The sequence below is a fragment of the Suricata suricatta genome, chromosome 12, assembly GCF_006229205.1.
Source record: "Suricata suricatta isolate VVHF042 chromosome 12, meerkat_22Aug2017_6uvM2_HiC, whole genome shotgun sequence".
Taxonomy (NCBI): Eukaryota; Metazoa; Chordata; class Mammalia; order Carnivora; family Herpestidae; genus Suricata; species Suricata suricatta.
This window is the reverse complement of record NC_043711.1, coordinates 67200411-67209035: the sequence shown is the minus strand read 5'-3', so window position 1 is coordinate 67209035 and position 8625 is coordinate 67200411. Positions and strand designations below refer to the sequence as shown.

The 8625-nt window shown below is 36.1% G+C and overlaps 1 protein-coding gene across 1 annotated transcript in view; it reads left to right on the top strand.

Annotated features, from left to right (window-relative positions):
• The window catches only part of LOC115274014 (ADP-ribose glycohydrolase MACROD2-like), a 1308895-nt gene that overhangs the window by 487381 nt on the left and 812889 nt on the right, over positions 1-8625 (top strand). The gene's annotated exons all lie outside the window — the stretch shown is intronic.

The window sequence follows — 8625 nt, the reverse complement described above, 5'->3', positions numbered from 1 at the left end:
GTCTCTCCACACCCTCGCCAGCATCTATAGTCTCTTGATTTGTTCATTTTAGCCACTCTGGCTGGCGTGAGGTGGTATCTCAGTGTGGTTTTGATTTGTATTTCCCTGATGATGAGTGATGTTGAGCATCGTTTCATGTGCCTGTAGGCCGTCTGGATGTCCTCTTTGGAGAAGTGTCTGTTCATGTCTTCTGCCCATTTCTTCACTGGGTTATTTGTTTTTTGAGTGTGGATTTTGGTGAGTTCCTTGTAGATTTTAGATACTAGCCCTTTATCTGATATGTCATTTGCAACTATCTTTTCCCATTTTGTCGGTTGCCTATTAGTTTTCCTGATTGTTTCCTTTGCAGTGCAGAAGCTTTTTATCTTGATGAAGTCCCAATAGTTCATTTTTGCTTTCATTTCCCTTGCCTTTGGGGATATGTCGAGCAGGAAGTTGCTGTGGTTGAGGTCAAGGAGGTTGTTTCCTACTTTCTCCTTGAGGGTTTTGATGGTTTCCTGTCTCACGTTCATGTCCTTCAGTGATTTTTAGTTTATTTTGTGTATCACAATGCTATAAAACTTGAAATTAACCACAGGAAAAAGTCTGGAAAACCTCGAAAAATGTGGAGGTTAAAAACCACCCTACTAAAAATGATTGGGCTAATCAGGCAATTAGGGAAGAAATTTTTAAAAATATATGGAAACAAATGAAAATGAAAATACAACAATCCCAAATCTCTGGGATGCAGCAAAGGCAGTCCTAAGAGGAATGTATATTGCAATCCAGGCCTATTTCAACAAACTAAAAAAAGTGCAAATTCAAAATCTAACAGAGCACCTACTGGAACTAGAAGGGGAGCAGCAGAAGAAAAGAAATAATAAATATCAGGGCAGAAATAAACAATATAGAATCCAAAAAACCAGTCAAGCAGATCAATAAAACCAAGAATTGGTTCTCTGAAAAAATAAACATAATTGATAAACCTCTGGCCAGGCTCCTTAGAAAGAAAAGAGAGAGCACCCAGATAGACAAAATCATAAATGAAAAAGGATCTATTACAACCAATCCCTTAGAAATACAAGCAATCATTAGAGATTACTATGAAAAACTCTATGCCAACAAACTGGACAACCTAGAACAAATGGACAAATTCCTAAATGCACATGCACTACCAAAATTCAAACAGGAAGAGATAGAAAACATGAATAGACTGATAACCAGTGAAGAAATCGAATCTGTTATCAAAAATCTCCCAATGAATAAGAGCCCAGGGCCAGATGGCTTCCCAGGGGAATTCTACCAGACATTTGAAGCAGAGCTAATACCCATTCTTCTCAAACTATTCCAAAAAATAGAAATAGAAGGAAAACTTCCAATCTCCTTCTACGAAGCCAGCATCACCTTGGTACACAAACCAGACAGAGACCCAGCAAAAAAAAAAAAAAAGAGAACTACAGACCAATATCCTTAATGAATACAGATGCAAAAATACTCAACAAGATACTAGCAAATCGAATTCAACAGCATATAAAAAGAATTATCCATCATGATCAATTGGGATTCATTCCTGGGTTACAGGGCTGGTTCAATATTCGCAAATCCATCAAAGTGATGCATCACATTAACAAAAGAAAAGATAAAAACCGTATGATCCTGTCAATAGATGCAGAAAAAGCATTTGACAAAACACAGCACCCTTTCTTAATAAAAGCGCTTGAGAAAGTCAGACTAGAAGGAACTTACCTAAACATTATAAAAGCAGTTTATGAAAAGCCCACAGCTAATATCATCCTCATGGGCAAAAACTGAGAGCTTCCCCCTGAGATCAGGAACATGACAGGGGTGCCCACTTTCACCACTGTTGTTTAACATAGTGCTGGAAGTCCTAGCATCAGAAATCAGACAACAAAAGGAAATAAAAGGCATCAGAATTGACAAAGAAGAAGTCAAACTTTCACTTCTCGCAGATGACATGATACTCTACATGATAAATCCGAGAGACTCCACCAGAAGCCTTCTTAAACTGATCAATGAATTCAGTAAAGTTGCAGGGCACAAAATCAATGTACATAAATCAGTTTCATTCTTATACACCAAAAATGAAGCAGCAGAAAGAGAAATCAAGAAACTGATCCTGCTCAAAATTGCACGAAAAACCATAAAATACGTAGGAGTAAACCTAACCAAAGATGTAAAAGACGTATTTGATGAAAACTATAGAAAACTTAAGAAAGAGACTGAAGAAGACACCAAGAAATGGAAAAACATTCCATGCTCATGGATCAGAAGAATAAACATTGTGAAAATTCATTATTACCCAAAGCAATCTACACATTCAATGCAATCTCCATCAAAATTCCACCAGCGTTCTTCACAAAGCTGGAACAAGCTATCTTCAAATTCATATGGAACCACAAAAGACCCCGAATAGCTAAAGTAATATTGAAGAAGAAAACCAAAATGGGAGGCATTACAATCCCAGACTTTAGCCTCTACTACAAAGCTGTCATCATCAAGACAGTATGGTATTGGCACAGAAACAGACACATAGACCAATGGAATAGAATAGAGAACCCAGAACTGGGCCCACAAATGTACGGCTAACTAATTTTTGACAAAGCAGGAAAGAGTATCTGATGGAAAAAAGACAGCCTCTTTAGCAGGTGGTGCTGAGAGAACTGGACAGCAACATGCAGAAGAATGAAACTAACTTGAATTTAAATAAAATCTTGGAAGAAGATGAAAAAAAGAATAAAAACTCCTTGGCATAATATCACATGTAGGGAAAGGGAAATGTATAGGGGAACATTTCTTGATTTACTCAACTGAAAGTAAATAGGGAATTCTTGATAAACTGAAAGTATGCTGGCTATTTTAGATTTTTTTCTGCTAGTGTTTGTTTGTTTGTTTGTTTGTTTGTTTGTTTTCTTGCCTCTGGGATGTTAGTGTTCATTGACATATCCATGTTTTTTATTAAGAAGTCAACATTTTTCTATAAAGAAATATCAGCCTATATGAGGGTACAAGACACTAATGTAGAAAAGAATTAAAGATGTTAATATAATTCTGCAATAGCCCACTTCCTCCAGAGGCATTTAAGCAAGAAAATGGTCTTGCTTTGTCTGAGAGAAAAAATTTGTACATTTTTATACAATGATGGCTGGTCTAGTTTTCGTTGTATGTCAGGTTAAAGCAAATCTGTCCTCTTACTCCCATGTATTTTGAACAAAATTACACGATACATTATTGATAATAGACACAAAATACCTGAAAGCTTTTTTTTAAATCAGTTGTGAGCACTTCTCTTAGAGAAAATTCTGGCCCCTTATGGGTGTGTCAATGAACTTTATTATTTATTGGTGGCTTTCTTATTTTTCTCTGTTGGCTTTGCTACCATTATAATTTAGTGAGGTTACTTATAACCATCAACATCATAATCTTTGCTGAAATACTGAGGTTAAGATAAAAATATCCATCTCTTAACTTTATGCTTTTCCTGTCCAACCAAAGCAATATGCAGAATGCAGCCACGTTGATTTACAAATCGGATGGTAGTTAAAAGCAGTTGGTATTACCAGAATTATAGTTAAGATTTATTCTTATAATTTTCTAAAATTTAACCTATCCACTAAATTAGCTTACTAAATTATAGCCTATTCATATACATAATCTAGTCATATACATTTTGTATATACATAAGAAGATAAAGATAAATTTACTTTCTCTAGGATAATACTATATGTAGTACTCAGGATCAAACCAGGGAAGCAAAGCATCCTGAGTTTTAGGGAATAAGAGATTTCTTACAGGCCCAATAAATCAGACAATATTTGGAGAAGCTGGAAAAATAGAGATCAAAAGGTAGAGTAGGAAGACCAGAGAAGTCACTACCCAGGCCCCAAAGCCCTGGAGCTAGTGGACAGATTGGAGTCTATAAGGACACATGGGAAGTTAGGTAGGAACAGCTTCTGGAAAGAAACTGCAGAGAAGAACTGGCGCATTCCTGCCCAGTGGTGTCCTGGCCTGCTGGACCCATCGGTCAGTAGAGGTAGCCCTTTGGAAGAAGCGTTGGCCATGGAGTAACGAGAGTGAGAATGCTGGATCCTCTCTGCCTCTAGCCATACCATGAAAACCCAAAGGAAGAAAGAGCCGTTGCATCAGTTCACCTTTAAAGAACCCACAGATTCTTCATCTGGCCAACTTGGACTTGAACCATGTGGGGAAGGGGATTCGGGAAACACAATCCAGCTTAGCCCTGTTGACACAAAGAACAATTTTTTAAATTATCACAAAGCTATATTTTTTACAGTGAGAAGAGGCACTTTAGCTTCCCCTGGGAAAAGGTGATGCAGAGCTAATGAAACACTAAATCTCCCAGGAATAACACCAGCCTCCCTGCCAAACTAGCTCCTGGCTGCCCCGGCTTAGTTGTAGAGCAGCAAGACTTGGTTAGGCACCATCCTGGGTGGAATGTTTGCTCATCAGGGCAGAGCTCCACTTCTCGTCCAAGACCATGGGTGAGGCACCGTGGGTGATGCCAGAGAATCTAAGGTGAAGGTAAAGCAGGGCCCGGAGATGGGAGCCAGGGTGAGGAGGAGAGCTGAAAAAAGTCCCCTGGACCTAGGTGGAGGAGGATCTCTCTCCTTCTACCATCCTTCCATCACACCCTCTAATTATCTCAACATACCAAGATTCAATAAGCTGTGTGTAGCTTTAGGATCTTGACAATTTGCTTCCTATCCTTAAAAAATATCAGCTCCTACTTTCTTCAACTCCCACCTCCCAGTCAGGTTTTGTCTCTGTCTCTGTCTGTCTCTCTGTCTCTCTCTTACTCAATACTAACTTCTCCTACATCAGGTGTCTCAGCTAAAAGTCACCACTCCTGACTATATCTGAAAGAAGGTACATATTTCTAATAAAATATACAGGATGAAGTATGTACCTCCGTTTATCCCATAATTCTCTATTACTACATTTTTTATGTCCCTCATGGCACTACCACAATTTAACATTATATATTTATATTTTGTGGCTTATTTATCCCACACACTGAACTGTAAAATCCATGAGGACTGGGCCACATCCCTTTATTCACCCCTGTGTGCCCAGTAGCTAGCTTGATGCCTGGTACATAAAAGGTTCTTATTAAATGTTTCTTGAATAAATTAACTTCATAAGACATAAATGAATGAATATAGTCAGCTTTTAAAGTTTTCCAGAAAGGAAATATTTTCTATTATTTTTTTAAAAAAATTAATGTTTATTTTATTTTTTGGGAGAGAGAGAGAGGCAGAGTGTGAGTGGGATAGGGGCAGAGAGGGAGATTGAAGCATCCAGGCTCTGAGCTGTCAGCATAGAGCCTGATATGGGGCTTGAACTCACGAGCCATGAGATCATGATCTGAGCTGAAGTTGGACCCTTAACCAAGTGAGCCACCCAGACACCCCCAGAAAGGAAATCTTAAATAAGACTTAATGTTTTCTCCCTATGATATGTAAGTTGGATATGATATCCCCTTTTTATTTTTGAGATCAATTGTAGGAGACAGGGAAGCATTCGGAAGATAGTACAAAGATATTGTTATAGTTATCAAGGATCCCAAAATGAGGACAACAGCAGAGGCACAGGCAGAACAAGAAAACTTATAAATCCTGTAGCCACGTTCAGGGACTGTAGTGTAAAAGAATGGAGTCTAATCTGGGTCAGTTAAGGAAGGTCAGAAGTCTGGAAATAGGGCAACACAAACTGGGGAAGGAATGCTGAGATTAACAATGAGAGAGATTCAACTCACCTTTACAAATGGTAAATCTTGGCAAAGTGCTTCTCTTGAGAAGAATTTGAATATTGACTACTTAAGAGCAAATTATAATTATAGATTTTTAGCAATCTGCGAATACACTCACTACCAAAATGAAAATTACAATTAATTGTGGGGCATTGCAATATATATGTTTTAAAGCAATTTACTAATATTGTTATTAATTCATAAAAGAAAATGCTTGAAATCTTTAATGCATGTTATGAGTAAGCTGGCATTAATATTTCAGTGACATGAAAATCATTCAAAATGAGCAGAAACTTTAAAAACTTATTTTAGGGTTGCCTGGCTATCTCAGTCAGAGCATGCATCTCTTACTTGGGGTTATGAGTTCGAGCCCCACATTGGGTGTAGAGATTACTTAAATAAATTATTTTAAAAGTCTTATATAAAATATATATGCACATATAAACTGACGAATATTTTATATGTATATGTGAATCTTTTTTATTTTACTTATTGAGAGACTTTAAAATGATCAAATTTTGAACTACAGTAATTAGGTTAATCTTAGACTTAAAGAAATCATCCATTACTATACAACTTGATATTATCACACATATAATTCATTTTGTGCATTTAATTCAAATAATCTGTTATAGGTTTAGATTATTACTTCTTGAAAATATTTATTTTCATTTTTCTTAGATGAGGACATGAGAACTTGCTCTGTATATGTTTGCTAAACAAATTTATATAGTTAAAAGGAAGCTGCCAAAATGGCCAATTCATTCAGGTCACTGCAGAACATTCACTGTAAGATCAAAACAAAATAATGTTTTTTTGGGGTTTTTTTTTGTCTGCTTCTCATTGGGAGGAGTCAGTTTCTTTACCCACTTTGGCAAGTCCAAAAAAGGTCTTATTGTAGAAAAAGAGGCCTCAATCTCTGAATGCCAGTGCAAAGAACTTTATTGCATTACTCTTGTCCCATGCAGCATAGAGAATCCATTCCATTAAAGAGAATTCTGAAAATTGGCTGAAATTCAAGCTGTGTTTTAATTCAACTTTTTGCCAGATGGCATTAAAAGGAAGTCAAGGGTCATAGCTTGATAATTAGGTATAAATATAGTCGGTGCAGTTGGCCTCAGCTTCATTCATGCAGAACCAATTTTTAGCTTGATGATATCACAGTTGCATATTTTTAATTGAAATACTCATAAGGAGTCCTAACATAATCTGAGTATTACTCAATTTTTTCCCCCATAAACTCATGGTATAGGTTAATGATGTTCAATGAAATATTGCGTCGTTGACTTTATCTTTGTTACCTACATATTCCCTGAAGCATAAAGTTTGGGATAAAATGCTTTGTCCCTTGACTATAAAATGGTAATAGCTGTATTCTCTAAGCTTCTACTCAGTAATAGATGCTTATTTTATAAGTTTAACCCTGAAAAGAACATAACTTATCACTGAAAATTTACTTTATTGCTAAAACAAAAATATATACACACAAATCTTTCAAATAATAATTTTCCTAATTCTCACTCTGCATTTAAATGGTGTAATTTTGGACTATGTAGATTATTATATAAAATGAAAATTTTTTATCTTTGTTACACTTAAATGCAATGCCTCATCTTAAACAATATAAAATCCTTGAATATATGGCTCCTTCATATCTGTTCTGCTTTCTTCCATTTGTAACAAAATATAACTTGTAGCCTTTCTAATTTAGAAGAACTTTAAATTAAGATGATAATTCAATGCAGATTCTTAAAAAAATAAAACATATGGACATAAAACACACTCATTGGAAATGTTTAAAATGGATATAAGAAATATGGATAATAATTCTGCCATACAAGTTTTTGTATAATTAAACTACTTAAGATGTTTAATTGCTGAATGCTAAAAGGCAGACTTAACCATATAGACTTAGTGATTGGAAAATTAAGTCTAAAATCGCTGTGAACTTGCAATTTAGGGGCTGATATAATGAAAATAGAAGAAAAATTAAAGCAAGATGTATTACAGTAATTTTTAATGAAAATCATTTGAATTGGTGAGGGGGCACCAGATTGTTCTAGAAGGTTGAATCTATCCTGGTCCATGCACACTTTCTGCCACTCTTTTGCTTTTTGGGAATGGAGCCTAGAAGGTAAGGTAAAGATTGTTAGTCTGTGTGTATTTGTCTTAAACCTCTGCAGCCTCACTTTCCAAACTGAAAAATACAAATCTGCCAGTCAGTGGTAAAGCATGTCAGAGCTGCTGCCGAAAACTTGTCTTTGACTCATTCATCCCCGTTGAATCTAAATTTATTTTCGATTGTATACTGACAAGAGATTTGAGAGTGAACTCTGCATTTTTCTGTCTTCACAGTCATCTGTCTCATTCTATGTTGAGGGTTTCACTAATGAATGTGACATTTGCTGGTAAATAAATAAATAAATAAATAAATAAATAAATAAATCCACCTCCATAACTTATTTTCTTGTTCTAGAAAGACAGAATGAACAGAACCAATAGCACAAACAAACATTTTTCCTCCTCCTCCTCTTGCTGAGTTCTAGTTCTTTAACTCAGATACTTTAACAAAGAAAATGGAAGTAAAAGCTATCATGGAATTGAATAAATGAAAATCATGAGGATTATTTAAGAATACAGAAATTAAAGATACAATTGGGGCTTCTACAGTTTGCCCACCCTAGCAGCCCATCATATCCTGGTATAATGAGAAAGGTAGGCATGCATTTTTCCCTGCGGTGAAATGCACCTGTAAGCAGGGAGCTTTAGTTCACATTCTGCATTGGAGATATGGGGATCTTTTGTGACCACAGTAGTCAGAATGCCAGAACGTAACTCCATCCAGTGTAAGAAGCACA